The following is a 16144-nucleotide window of genomic DNA, read 5'->3' on the forward strand; positions in this document are numbered from 1 at the left end:
AACAGGTAATAATACTGAGGACACTATGCTAAGTGAAATAACAGTCACAAAAAGATAAATACTGTATGATTTCACTTACATGAGATATCAAGAAGAGTCAAACTCCTAGAAATAGAAAGTAGAATGGTAGTTTCCAGGAACCGGAGAGAGAAGGAAATGGGGGTGGGGTTGTTTTTGTTAGTTTTACAAGATGAAAAAGTTATGGACACTGGTTACACAACAGAGCAAATATATTTAATACTATTAAACTACACACTTAAAATGTTTAGGGTAGTAAATTTTATGTTACGTGTCTCCTATGAGAGACATAATTTTGTTTAAGACATGTGAGGTTATTTTCAGGTCAGGTGTCACCTGTCTAGGATTACGTTATCCTAGAAAAAGTATAAAATGGGACATAGCCAGGAATGAAAGTTGCAAGGGCCCTTTGAAGACCTTCAGATAGATTTTTTTTTCAGTTTTCACTCTCCATGAGATTTGAACAAGTTTGGGTTTTATATGTCTGTTTTCAGGATGGGTTAAATCATTCCCTGACTGAACATTCCCTTACAGTTGCTGAAAAGTTGCCAGATATTGTGATTCTAACCCAGAGAATACCAGTGACCAAGGTACACACTTTATGAAAACCAATGTAAAAGGATACTGTAAGGCATTCCCTCTTACTCAAATACTACACTGTCCGTACCACCCTCAATTTCCTCTTAGCACCAATAACATCTTTAAATTAAAATTAGCAAATCTTTAAGAAATCCTGAGATCCCTTGACCAGTTGTACTCCTGTTGGATCTTATGAGGACATACTTTCCCACTTCCTTGGGAACACATTGCTTATACCCTATGAATTGGTAAATGAAAAATCCATGAATTTAGGAGTTTCTCCTCCAATTCTAGATTATACCCATTTGTATACAGACTCAGAAAAACATTGCAAAAGACTCATACTATACCCACTTCTGGGGCTTCCCTGGTGGCTCAGCAGTAAAGAATCCTCTGGTTAATGTTTCCTAACACAGGAGATGTAGGTTTGGTGCCTTGGTCTGGAATATTCCTTGGAGAAGGAAATGACAACCCCCTCCAGTATTCTTGCCTGGGAAATCCCAAGGACAGAGGAGCCTGGAGGGCTATAGTCCATGGGGTTGCAAAGAATCAGACACAACTCAGCAACTGAACGGCGGCAGCAGCATACCCAATTCTAACACCAAGAGGTTAAATCTACCTTCTACCTACATCTTCCTAAAAAGCCTCTTTATGATCTTTAGCCAAAAGATTTTATTTATTAGAAGAGATATCAGAAAAAGACTGTCCTTGAACCTAATTGGAAGGGAACTTACCAGACACTGTTAACAATAAACATAGCTCTGAAACTCCAGGAAGTTAATCCTTATGTTCACATTTCACAATTGAATCAGCAATTAGAATTCCATAAAATGAAAAGTCTACCCAAAATGGGGTGTCAAATTGATGATTCTAAGAGTTCTAGAAGCATTCAAACCTTAGAACCAGAAACCTCAGGAGTGACATCAGCAAGAAAACAGAACAAGAAGTGCCAGCACTCTTCCCACATTGAAACGATTATGTGATTGCCACCCATGGGGAAAAGTTTCTTTCCAGAAGACTTATAACTAGGTAGAACACTGAGAAACCCCAGCAGAGCCAGAGATCAGGGAGGGTACTTTTACAAAGAAGGCCCCAGTGGCAGACGCACTGACTATGGTGTGGTATTGCTGCTGCTAAGTCGCTTCAGTCATGTCCTACTCTGTGTGACCCCATAGACGGCAGCCCACCAGGCTCCCCCATCCCTGGGATTCTCCAGGCAAGAACACTGGAGTGGGTTGCCATTTCCTTCTCCAATGTATGAAAGTGAAAAGTGAAAGTGAAGTCGCTCAGTCATGTCTGACTCTTAGCGACCATATGGACTGTAGCCCACCAGGCTCCTCCGTCCATGGGATTTTCCAGGCAACAGTACTGGAGTGGGGTGCCATTGACTTCTCTGATGGTGCGCTATTAGGTTGGTGCAAAAGTAATTGCGGTTTTCGCAATGTTGAAATTTTTTAATACTGGAATACATTCTTAAATAAATGTGGTTATGTTATATGTCATTTTAATACGCATTTCTTGCTTTATATTTTTGGCTTATTGCTGTTTATTTTATATTAATTTTAGAATATGGAAATGATGTTAGACAAAAAGCAAATTTGAGCAATTTTCTTATTTGAGTTCAAAATGGGTCATAAAGCAGCAGGGATAACTCACAACATCAACAATGCATTTGGCCCAGGAACTCCTAACAAATGTACAGTGCAGTGGTGGTTCAAGAAGTTTTGCAAAGGAGACAAGCGCCTTGAAGATGAAGAGTACAGTGGCCAACCATCAGAAGCTGACAATGACCAATTGAGAGGATCATCAAAGCTGATCCTCTTACAACTGCATGAGAAATTGCAAAGAACTCAGTGTCAACCATTCTATGGCCATTCAGCATTTGAGGCAAATTGGAAAGGTGAAAAAGCTCAATGAATGGGTGCCTCATGAGCTGACCTCAAATCAAAAATATCATCATTTTGAAGTGTCACCTTCTCTTTTTCTGTGCAACAATGAACCATTTCTCAATCCAATTCTGACATGTGATGAAAAGTGGATTTTATACAACCACCAGTGATGACCAACTCAGTGGTTGGACTGAGAAGAAGCTCCAAAGCAGTTCCCAAAGCCACACTTGCACCAAAAAAAGGTCATGGTCACTGTTTGGTGGTCTGCTGCCAGTCTGCTCCAATACAGCTTTCTGAATCCTGGCAAAACCATTATATCTGAGAAGTATACTCAACACATCAATGAGATGTATCCAAAACTGCAATGCCTGCAGCCTGCCATTGGCCAACAGAATGGACCCAATTCTTCTCCATGACAATGCCTAGCTGCATGTCACACAACCAACGCTTCAAAAGTTGAATGAATTGGGCTATGAAGTTTTGCCTCCTCTGCCATGTTCAACTGACCTCTCACCAACTGATTATCACTTCTTCAAGCATCTTGACAACTTTTTACAGATAAAACACTTCCACAACCAGCAGGATGCAGAAAATGCTTTCCAAGAGTTCATCAAATCCTAAAGCATGGATTTTTAGGCTATAAGGATAAACAAACTCATTTATCTTTGGCAAAAATGTGTTGATTATAATGGTTCCTGTTTTGATTAATAAAGATGTGTTTCAGCCTAGATATATTGATTTAAAATTCACGGTCTGAAACCACAATTATATTTGCACCAACCTAATACCAGCTGCATATTCAAAGGCGTCCCATCCCTTACTGAACTTTGTTCCAGCCCCATTTGTCTATAGTCCTCCCACCAACCCCATCCACCAAGTGACACAGGAGAAGTCACTCCATCAGTGCCCCCACTAAGAGGCCACTGACCATAGACGCAAATGCAGACCCTAAAAGCAGTCCTGTAATCCAGCTTCAACTCTGCTTCACCACAGTCTTGTCATTTCCCATCATTAGAGGAAAACAGTAAAAGAAGGTCTTTACCTTCAAAACCAATCTACAAAGACTAGAAGAGTTTTCCACCTCTCCAAATGCAGAGAATTCAATGCAAAGGTATAAGGATAAGGAAGAATTAGGGAAACATGACAAGACTAAAAGGGAACTAATACAGTTTCAGTAACTGACCTTAAAGAAATGGTAATCCATGAACTGATTAACCAAAAAAATTCAAAATAATCATCTTAAAGAAATTCATTAAGATACAAGAGAACATAGGTAGACAACTAAATGAAATCTGGAAAAAATACAATAAAAGCTTTGATAAAAACTAGAAACCATTAAAAAAGATTTAAACTGACATCTTAAAGCTAAAGAATATGACAACTAAACTGAAAAATTCAACACAGACCTTCACAGAAGATTCAACCATGTAGAAGGAATAATCAAAAAGAAATTATCTAGTTAGAGAAACAAAAAGAAAAAAGTATATAAAAAGAGCAAAGAAAGCATATGAGACTTAGGTGAAATCATCACATGAAATAAGATACACTTAATGGGAGTTCCAGAAGGATAAGAAAGGAGCAGAAAGCTTACTTAAAGAAATAATGGCTGAGAACTTACCAAATCTAGAGAAGGAAAGAAGTATCTTCATTCAAAGCTGAAAAGTCCTGATTGGTCTACGATGACACACATTATAATTAAATTACCAAAACACATTATAATTAAATTACCAAAACAAAGAATTTCGAAAGCAACTTGTCATGAACATAGAACTCCATCAGGGTTTTTTCAACAGAAATGTTATAGGTCATGAAAGACTATGATGATATATGCAAAGGAAAAAAAATTGCCAAACAAGAATATTTTACCTGGCAAAACTCTCCTTTATATGTTTGTATTTTTAATAGTTTTCTTTTATCCTGTAGTTGACATCTAATCTTACCGCACTGTGATCAGAAAAGATGCTTGAGATGATTTCAATTTTTTTGAATTTACCATATGGAGGCTAAACAACACACTTCTGAATAACCAACAAATCACAGAAGAAATCAAAAAATGAAAACACAACAACCCAAAACCTATGGGATTCAGTAAAAGCAGTGCTAAACGGAAGGTTCATAGCAATACAAGCCTACTGGAAATCAAATAAATAACCTAACTCTACACCTAAAGCAACTAGAAAAAGAATAAATGAAGCACCCCAGGGTTAGTAGAAGGAAAGAAATCATAAAAATTAGGGCAGAAATAAATGAAAAAGAAACAAAGGAGACCACAGCAAAAAATCAACAAAGCTAAAAGTTGGTTCTTTGAGAAGATAAATCAAATAGGCAAACCATTAACCAGACTCATCAAGAAAAAAAGGGATAAGAATCAAATCAACAAAATTAGAAATGAAAATGGAGAGATCACAACAGACAACACAGAAATACAAAGCATAATAAGAGACTACAATTAGCAACTATATGCCAATAAAATGGACAACTTGGAAGAAATGAACAAATTCTTAGAAAAGTATAACTTTCCAAAACTGAACCAGGAAGAAACAGAAGATCTCAACAGACCCATCACAAGCACAGAAATCGAAACTGTAATCAGAAATCTTCCAACAAACAAAAGTCCAAGACCAGACGGCTTCACAGCTGAATTCTACCAAAAATTTAGAGAAGAGCTAAAACCTATCCTGTTCAAACTCTTTCAGAAAATTGCAGAAGAAGGTAAACTTCCAAATTCATTCTATGAGGCCACCATCACCCTAATACCAAAACCAGACAAAGATGCCACAAAAAAAGAAAACTATAGGCCAATATCACTGATGAACATAGATGCAAAAATCTTAACAAAATTCTAGCAAACAGAATCCAACAACATATTAAAAATATCATGACCAACTGGGCTTTATCCCAGGGATACAAAGATTCTTCAGTATTCACAAATCAACCAGTGTGATACACCACATTAACAAATTAAAAGATAAAAACCATATGATTATCTCAATAGATGCAGAGAAAGCCTTTGACAAAATTCAACATCCATTTACAATAAAAACCTTCCAGAAAGCAGGCACAGAAGGAACATACCTCAACATAATAAAAGCCATATATGATAAACCCACAGCAAACACTAGCCTCAATGGTGAAGAATTGAAAGCACTTCCCCTAAAGTCAGGAACAAGACAAGGATGCCCACTCTCACCACTACTAGTCAACATAGTTTTGGAAGTTTTAGCATAGCAATCAGAGAAGAAAAAGAAATAAAAGGAATCCAGATTGGAAAAGAAGAAGTAAAACTCTCAATGTTTGCAGATGACATGATCCTCTACATAGAAAAGCCTAAAGACTCCACCAGAAAATTACTAGAGCTAATCAATGAATATAGTAAAGTTGCAGGATATAAAATCAACACACAGAAATCCCTTGCATTCCTATACACTAATAATGAGAAAGCAGAAAGAGAAATTAAGGAAACAATTCCATTCACCATTGCAATGAAAAGAATAAAATACTTAGTAATAAATCTACCTAAAGAAACAAAAGACCTATATATAGAAAACTATAAAACACCAATGAAAGAAATCAAAGATGCACAAATAGACGGAGAAATATACCATGTTTATGGATCAGAAGAATAAATACAGTGAAAATGAGTATACTACCCAAAGCAATCTATAGATTGAATGCAATCCTCATCAAGCTACCAACAGTATCTTTCAGAAGACTGCTGCTAGAACAAATAATTTCACAATTTGTATGGAAACACAAAAAACCTCGAATAGCCAAAGCAATCTTGAGAAAGAAGAATGGAACTGAAGGAATCAACCTGCCTGACTTCAGTGTCTACTACGAAGCAACACTCATCAAGACAGTATGGTACTGACACAAAGACAGAAACATAGATCAATTGAACAAAATAGAAAGCCCAGAGATAAATCCACACACCTATGGACACCTTATCTTTGACAAAGGAGGCAAGAATATGCAATGGAGAAAAGACAATCTCTTTAACAAATGGTGCTGAGAAAACTGGTCAACGACTTGTAAAAGAATAAAAGTAGAACACTTGCTAATGCCATACACAAAAATAAACCCAAAATGGATTAAAGATCTAAATGTAAGACCAGAAACTATAAAACTCCTAGGGGAAAACATAGACAAAACACTCTCTGACATAAATCATAGCAGGATCCTCTATGACCCACCTCCCAGAGCAATGGAAATAAAAGCAAAAATAAACAAATGGGACCTAATTAAACTTAAAAGCTTCTGCACAACAAAGGAAACTATAAGCAAGGTGAAAAGACAGCCTTCAGAATGGGAGAAAATAATAGCAAATGAAGCAACGGACAAAGAATTAATCTCAAAAATATACAAGCAACTCCTGCAGCTCAATTTCAGAAAAATAAATGACCCAGTCAAAAAATGGGCCAAAGAACTAAACAGACATTTCTCCAAAGAAGACATACATATGGCTAACAAACACATGAAAAGGTGCTCAACATCACTCATTATCAGAGAAATGCAAATCAAAATCACGAGATACCATCTTACACTGGTCAGAATGGCTGCTATTCAAAAGTCTACAAACAATGAATGCTGGAGAGGGTATGGAAAAAAAGGAGCCCTCTTACATTATTAGTGGGAATGCAAACTAGTACAGCCACTATGGAGAACAGTGTGGAGATTCCTTAAAAATCTGGAAATAGAACTGCCATATGACCCAGCAATACCACTAGACACGTATACCCCAATGTTTATCGCAGCACTGTTCACAATAGCCAGGACATGGAAGCAACCTAGATGTCCATCTGCAGACGAATGGATAAGGAAGCTGTGGTACATATACACAATGGTGTATTATTCAGCCATTAAAAAGAATGCATTTGAATCAGTTCTAATGAAGTGGATGAAACTGGAGCCTATTATACAGAGTGAAGTAAGCCAGAAAGAAAAACACCAATACAGTATACTAACGCATATATATGGAATTTAGAAAGATGGTAATGATAACCCTGTATGCGAGACAGCAAAAGAGACACAGATGTATAGAACAGTCTTTTGGACTCTATGGGAGAGGGCGAGGGTGGGATGGTTTGGGAGAATGGCATTGAAACATGTATATTATCATATGTGAAATGAATCGCCAGTCCAGGTTCGATGCATGATACAGGATGCTCGGGACTGGTGCACTGGGATGACCCAGAGGGATGATATGGGGAGGGAGGTGAGAGGGGGGTTCAAGATGGGGAACATATGTACACCCAGGGTGGATTCATGTCAATGTATGGCAAAACTAATACAATATTATAAAGTGTTAGCCTACAATTAAAATTTAAAAAATAAAAACATTTTTAAAAAACTATGCAAGACAATGTATATTTTGATTATTTTAATTATGGTGATCATTTCACCCGTATACATATCAAAACATTAAGTTGTATACCTTAAATTTATAAAATATTCATTTTTAAATTATAGCTGGATGTTAAAAATTAGAAGCAAACAGCTGACTTAAGACTTTCAGAACAAACAGGTAATCTCAGACTGTCCACAGTTTCTGCCCAAGACATCAGACCAAGACTCCTGATTCCTGTTTTCTTTTGTGTTTTGCTTACTTGTAATCAATCCTTTTCTCATTTTATATAACCCCGAGTGTTATCCACTCATCCTGGCCCTTTTTCTTTTTGCTTGCCTCCTGTTACAATTGTTAGGTCAAAACACACCCATTCGAACACCATTCTTAGATTATCCCAAACAATAGACACTGTCCTTAATCTTACTGATTGCTCTCTATGCCATCCATCGGGCTTCCCTCATAGCTCAGTTCGTAAATCATCTGCCTGCAATGCAGGAGACCCGGGTTCATTTCCTGGGTTGGGAAGATCCCCTGGAGAAGGAAATGGCAACCCACTTCAGTGTTCTTGCCTGGAGAATCCCATGGACAGAGGAGCCTGACAGGCTACAGTCCATGGGACTGTAAGAGTCAGACACAACTTGGCAACCAAACCACCACCACCATGCCATCCATCACCAGACCTCCATTATAAAAAATCTCTGAGAAATTTCAATCTTATCAAGTGAGGCCACAGGAAACTACAGATGATGGGATTTCCACTTTCACCCATGTGGACAAATTACCTAGAACAAATCAGCCTATGACTTTGCTAGTGCCTGTGTCTCCAGAAAAATAGCCAATTATTATAATTTATGGATCAGATCCCAGGTAATACTAAATTTGAATTTGACAACCTCGGGTTATGACCTGAACACTTGCTAACTGGAAGAGACTAACTGAGGTCCAAATTTGCAACCAAGGCTTATATAAGACCTTGGTTCTGACCTTGTGCTGTGAACTCCTTTTTTCTTAGCTCACCACGAGACCATACTAGATACTACTCCTCTGTGAGGAAGCCTGATCCTGTTTGTCTCAAACTAATCATCACACACTTTGGGAACATATTCTGACACTTGTCTGTACACTGAGAACCTAATTCTATAAACCACCATGGCTGGAAATTCTGACTCACGTTTAAGCTCCAAAATGAGGCTACCCTTGATTATCAGGCGTTCAACTTGGAAGAATTACTGACTCGTAGTTTACATAAACAATTCCTACTGGTGAGAATCAAACAAATAGACAATCCTAAGAAATTTATCACTAATTATGGCAAAATTATTAATGATATCTCTTCTATCCTAGAAGGAATACAGATCAGTCTCAACTTATTGGCATAAATAGTGATGAAAAAGACAAATTATTCTAGATTTCTTATTAGTTGGTCATTAAGGCATTTTTATATCATTGTTAATATTTTTGCTACACTTGGATTAATGCAAGAGACAAGTTGGAACAGGCTATGCATTATCTTAAAGATAAAGCTATCTGGCTATCTAAGGCTGATCCCTATGGCCTGGCCTATGGGATTTGTTTTCTAGACTTGAGTTGGGCAATTGGAGTCCCCGGTTTTGAAACAACTAATAGAGACTATTAGTTGTTCTTGTTTCTGTTACAGTGGTCATGACACAGGTCTGTTGAGTTCTATCCACAGTCTTAAATGCTTCTGCACAGTCATTCTCTCATCAGATGTTACCCAGGATAGTACAGAAAGATCAAGAAGATCTTGCAATACTATTGACTATGGAAATGAAGGGACAATCCCTAAGTAGTGAAGATCAGGATCTCTACCCTTCCCTGAATTGATCCACCTACTGCAAGAATGAAAACAATCAAAAGTTGGGGAGGAGGAGAGTCTGATAACCTGAATATACAAATGAACAATGACCAGATCATATATGACAATAAAACACAAACTCATAGCCTCTGTAGCAACTAACCCTAAAAGTCAAACCACAACCTCTATAGCAGCCAGCCCTAAATGGTCAGTACTTAGTCATGACAGACAAAGCGGGCAGAAGTTTAGCCCTCTCAGAGGAGCTGAAATCCCAGCTGCCACCACATGCTTTGAGATTCAGTTCCTTGAGTGAACCCCAGTGTCACCTGTGCACTTAAGATTTAAACCTCCACTACATGTTGTACACTGTAAAGTTGTTTAGCTATTTTGAGAGCTGATATTTATGTTTAATATTATCCCTGTTAGTATTAATATCTGCAGGAGACAGTATATATGCAGTATATAATGTCTGCAGGAGACAGAGAATACTCCCTTCCCACACTGACCACTGCTGCTGCTGATGCTAAGTCGCTTCAGTCGTGTCCGACTCTGTGCGACCCCAGAGACGGCAGGTCACCAGGCTCCCCCGTCCCTGGGATTCTCCAGGCAAGAACACTGGAGTGGGTTGCCATTTCCTTCTCCAATGCAGGAAAGTGAAAAATGAACGTGAAGTCACTCAGTCGTGTCTGACTCTTAGCGACTCCATGGACTGCAGCCTACCAGGCTCCGCAGTCCATGGGATTTTCCAGGCAAGAGTACTGGAGTGGGTTGCCATTGCCTTCTCCACAATGACCACTAGCTTGATCAAAATTAATACTCTCACATATTCTCACACTCACACACACAGTATACCATGTTCCCTCCCATATGGCTCCAAATAAAGAACTGGCAGTTAATCAGCCTCAGGTCCAAGCCTAGGATGATGATTCTATTTGTATTACTAAATAATGACTTCCATTTCTCCAGAGTATCACACTTCATTCATAAAGAGATCATAGAAGACTTCCATTTTGAACTAGCATGGCCAAAAAAAAAAAAAATCCTCATGAATAAAACATGTAAAAGTGCTGGATACAGTCCTTCAAAATCACCAACTATCTGGCTGCTGCTGCTAAGTCACTTCAGTCATGTCGGACTCTGTGTGACCCCATAGACGGAAGCCCACCAGGCTCCCCCGTCCCTGGGATTCTCCAGGCAAGAACACTGGAGTGGGTTGCCATTTCCTTCTCCAATGTGTGAAAGTGAAAAGTGAAAGTGAAGTCGCTCAGTCATGTCTGACTCGTAGCGACCCCACGGACTGCAGCCTACCAGGCTCCCCCGTCCATGCGATTTTCTAAGCAAGAGTACTGGAGTGGCCTGCCATTGCCTTCTCCGAAATAGAGGAAATACTGTGAGGCCAAAAATTATTAGAAGTCTTTGGTGCTTACAGATTTAGTTTCATAAAACCAAACATGAGGATCGGGAGGCAAACCTAAAGGTACACATCAAACAGAAACACTCTTGTATCAGAACTCCTGAATAGACCTCAGACCCCCAAATATGACTCCATCTAGTCTTCAAGCCGGAGAAGGCAATGGCACCCCACTCCAGTACTCTTGCCTGGGAAATCCCGTGGATGGAGGAGCCTGGTAGGCTGCAGTCCACGTGGTCGCTAAGAGTCGGACATGACTGAGCGACTTCACCTTCATTTTTCACTTTCCTGCATTGGAGAAGGAAATGGCAACCCACTCCAGTGTTCTTGCCTGGAGAATCCCAGGGACGGGAGAGCCTGGTGGGCTGCCGTCTACGGGGTCGCACCAAGTCAGACACGACTGAAGCGACTTAGCAGCAGCAGCAGCAGTCTTCAAAGGGAAATGGTACCAAATTTTGCCTATCTCAAACTTGTCTCTGAAAGAAAAGAGAAATTAATTCTCCTCTGCAAATTTCACAGTGAGGGAAGGGAAGTAAATGTTTGGCACTCAGATAATCCACTGTTTACCAGAAGCTCATTCCGCTCGAGAATGAGCATCTTGGTCACTTGACCAGATAAATCACTCAGATCAACAGAGATGAAAACCAAGGGTGGCCCTCATGGGACCTTTGTCTAGAATTCACTCTGTCTATATAAAAAAGAAAGAAGGAAGTAAGAGAGAAAGGAGAAAGGGAAGAAGGAAAAGTGACAGGAAGGAAAGGAGAGGTAAAGGAAGGCAACAGCCAGGAGGAACAAAAGAGAGAGAGAAACTACGAATTGAGTGGAAAGGCTTCCCTACTTGATGCTTCTGGGAACTTCCCAAAGCAACCCAAATCCTCTCTGAGAGAATACCCTTATTCCTAAGCCACAAAGTCCTATCACAAATAAAATTTCCAGTGAGCATAACCTCACAACCCAAAACAGGGATTTAAGTACCAATCCAATGTAAATGAAAGAAAAAATTGTAAACTGGCATGCTGTGATTCATGGGGTCGCGGAGAGTGGGACACGACTGAGCGACTGAACTGAACTGAACTGAACTGAACTCCTCAATGAAAATATTTTCCAGGTTAATAATATTTTAAAGGTATATAAATTATTCAACAAAATAAAAGATGGACAAAATGAGAGTAAAGAACAAGAAATTATCATAAATGGCATAACTTGCTTTTTAAAAATAGGTTAAAATGAACACCCTGTGCCATGCTATACAAACATTTTAAAGAAATATAACATTAATTTAAACAAATTAGAAACAGTTGAAGATCTAGAGAAAGTACCTATAATTTATCATAGATGGGCACAGACACAAAAATGATAAAAAGAGAATAAGAGAGGAAAGGAAATTCTAACATATGACTAGTGAAGTTACTTCAGTGAAAAATAGATGAAATGGAGGGCAATATTTGAAGAGGGTAATACTATTCATAATAAATGAAACACATAATTGATAAAAGAAAAAATATTCATTTATTCAATTATATTTTTGAGTGTCCACTACATAGCTGAGAGTGTTCCAAAACTGAGAATATATTAAAGGGCAAAACAGTTAAAAGTCATTGCCATCATGAGCTTATACTCTGGTGAAGAGAACACAGAGGGTAAACAAGATAAAGAAAACATACACCATGTTAAACACTCAAAAGTGCTAAAGATTAAAGAGAAGCAGAGGGTCAGAGATTACCATTTTAGATGGTAAGCTCAAAGAAAACCCCATAGAAAGTATCTTTTGAGTCGTGGTCTGAAAGAAGTGAGGAACTTTGCAGATAGATGGGTAGAAGAAGAACAACTGGAAAACCTGTGAGCATGCCTGTAAATTTCCAGGAAAAGCACAGAGACTGGACAGTCATAACAGAAGGAGCAAGGGGGAGAGTGATAGGAAGTGTGGTCTGATGTAATGGAGGTGAGAAGTCCAGATCATATAGAACCCTAAAATATGCTTTGACCCTGAGCAAAACTCTATGTGTTTAGCAGAGGAGTGACATGATCTAACTTATGGTTTAACAGAACCACTCTAGCTATTGCACTGGACTGCCCTGAAAAGAGACAAAGAATAGAGGGAAGGAGATCACTTAGGAGGTTTCTATGGTAATTCATTAAAGGGATAAAAATGGCAGCAGGGTGGTAGCAGGAGGCATGGTAAGAAGTGCTATGGTCCAGGATATCTAGACAGTATTGATGTGAAATGGGAAAGACTTTTAAAGACAAATCCAAATTTTTGTCTTGAACAGGAAAAAGAACTGCAATTACTGTGATGGGGAACACTTAGAAAGGATTGGGGCTGGGAAAATATGAGGAGTTTGAACTCAGACCTGAAGTTTGGACTACCTAATATTAGATTGACTTATATAAAATTGGTAATATTCAACCATTCTGACCTACAAAAATGAAAATTGTATATAGTTCAACTTAGCAGATATCCAGGAGAAAATGCTGGCAATGCAGCTGGATACTCATGAGAAAGGTACAGAAGGTGGACAGAAAAAAAATAAATAAGGTCAACAACAGGGTCCTGAGATATTCCAGCCTTCATAATGAGGAGCAAACAACTAAGAAAACTGAGAAGAGAGACAGGGAAAGTGTGAGATCTTGGATGCCAAGGGGGGAAATGTTTAAAGGAAACAAAGATCGACTGTTGTTGATGAAGACAGAATTAACCTCTGGATTTAATAAGGTGGGAATCATCAGTGACCTAATGAGAGTGCTTATAGATGACTGGTATAGACAGAAGTCTGATCAGAGTCTGATCAGCTTTCAAGAAATAGTGGGAAAAGGGAAATTAGATAACACAGGTATAGTTGACTAATACAAAAGTTTTGGTGCATAAGAATGGAGAAAATTGATGTAGAAACTGGAGGAAAAAGCCATGTCAAGAAAGTACTTGTTTAAGATGGAAAAGTTTACGTCTCAATTATATATTGAAGATATTGATTTAGTGGAGGTAGCTAAAATATGATAGTGCTGGACAGACATGTGAAAACTGCTGGAATAATACTATTGAAAAGGTAAAATGAGATGAGATCACTTGCAAACATGGAGGGAGTGACCTTTGCTAGGTTTCAGTGAAAAGGTTGGATTGATGAATTTTTCCAAATGGACAGAAGGATTGATAGAGTATGGATATTGAAAAGACTAAGCTAGAAATTCAGATGGTCAATAGGTATATGAAAAGATGTGCAACATTCCTAATTAATAGAGAAATGCAAATCAAAACTATAATAAGGTACCACCTCAAACTGGTCAGAATGGCCATCATCAAAAAGTACAAATAACAAACACTGGAGAGGGTGAAGACAAAAGGAAACCCCCCTACACTGTTGGTGGGAATTCAAGTTGGTGCACTTACTATGGAAAACAGTATGGAGGTTCCTCAGAACTTTAAAAACAGAATTACCTAACGATCCAGCAATCTCATTTCTGGACATATATCCAGACAAAACTGTAATTCAAAAAGATATATATATTCCTATGTTCACAGCAGCACTATTCACAATAGGCAAGACATGGAAACAACTTAAATGTCCATCAACAGGTAATGGATAAAGATGTGATACATATATACAATGGAATACCACTCAGCCATAGAGAAGAACAAAATAATGCCATTTGCAAAAACATGAATGCAACTAGAGACTAAATGAAGTATATCAGAAAGAGAAAGAAATATACCATATGATATCACTTATATGTTGAATAAGACACACACAAAAAGACACAAATAAACCTCTCTATGAAACAGAAAGAGACTCACATAGAGAACAGACATGTGGTTGCCAAGATGGAGGGGTAGCGAGAGAGGAATGGACCGGGAGTTTGGGGTTAGTAGATGCAAACTAGTCCATATAGAATGGATAAACAACAAGCCCTGCTGTATAGCACAGGGAACAATATTCAATATCCTGAAATGAACCACAGTGGAAAAGAATATACATATATGAATCACTTTGTGGTACAGCAGAAATTGACACAACATTGTAAATAAACTATACTTCAATAAAAACTATAATAATAAAACACTGAGGAGACTAAAGTGATCTAAGTAAATAGGGAGACACATATGATTCATGACAGAAGTCATGTCCCTGATTGAAAGACTAAATATTGTCAAAATAGCAATTCTTTCCAAATTGAGCTGTACATGAATCCAGCAGAAATTAATGTACATGAATTAATCAGAAATTGACAAACTGAATCTAAAATTCATATGGAAATGCAAAGCACCTAGAATTGTAATGACAACATTTAAAAAGAACAAAGTTGAAGGACTTAAACTAACTTAAGTTTCAAATCTTATTCAAAAGATACAATAATCAAGACACTGTGGTACTGGCAGAAGAATAGTCATACAACAGGTCAAAGGAACTAAATTATGAATCAGAAACAAATCTTTACATTTATGATCAATTTACTTCTGACAAAAGTTAGAAGATAATTAAATGTAAAAGGCATAGTCTTTTTAAAAATTGAATATTCACATTAAAAATCTTAAACTATTATTTCACATTACACACACACACAAAAAAAAAAACACAAACTGGATCATAGACCTAGATGTAAAAACTAAAACTATTAATTTCTTCAAAAAAAAGAGAAGGAATCTCTGACCTTGGTTGGGCTGAAGGTTCTTAGATATAAAATCAAAGTTACAATTCATCTCTTCAACTTGGCATTTTGAAAGTCATCAAAATTTTAAACACATGCAAATCAAAAATCACTAATAAGAATTTTAAGTACACCCAAAACTAATATAATGTTATATGCCAATTATATTTCAATGAAACAGTGGAAGAAAGTCCATAAAATAGGAGAAAATATGTGCAATCAGGTATCAGATAAAGGACTGTATCCAGAATATACAAAAAAAAAAAAATGTAACAACTCAAAGATAAGGCAAATGATAGAATTTTTAAATGGACAAAAGATTTTAATACATCTTAACCATAAAAGATACACAACACAGGCTTAGCTAATACATTCATGAGAAGATGTGCACCATTATTAGTCATTAGAGAAATGCAAGTTAAAACCACAATGACATACCAAAA

Source organism: Moschus berezovskii, chromosome 1, assembly GCF_049115385.1.
Source record: "Moschus berezovskii isolate FMDL1 chromosome 1, NW_MosBer_1.0, whole genome shotgun sequence".
NCBI lineage: Eukaryota > Metazoa > Chordata > Mammalia > Artiodactyla > Moschidae > Moschus > Moschus berezovskii.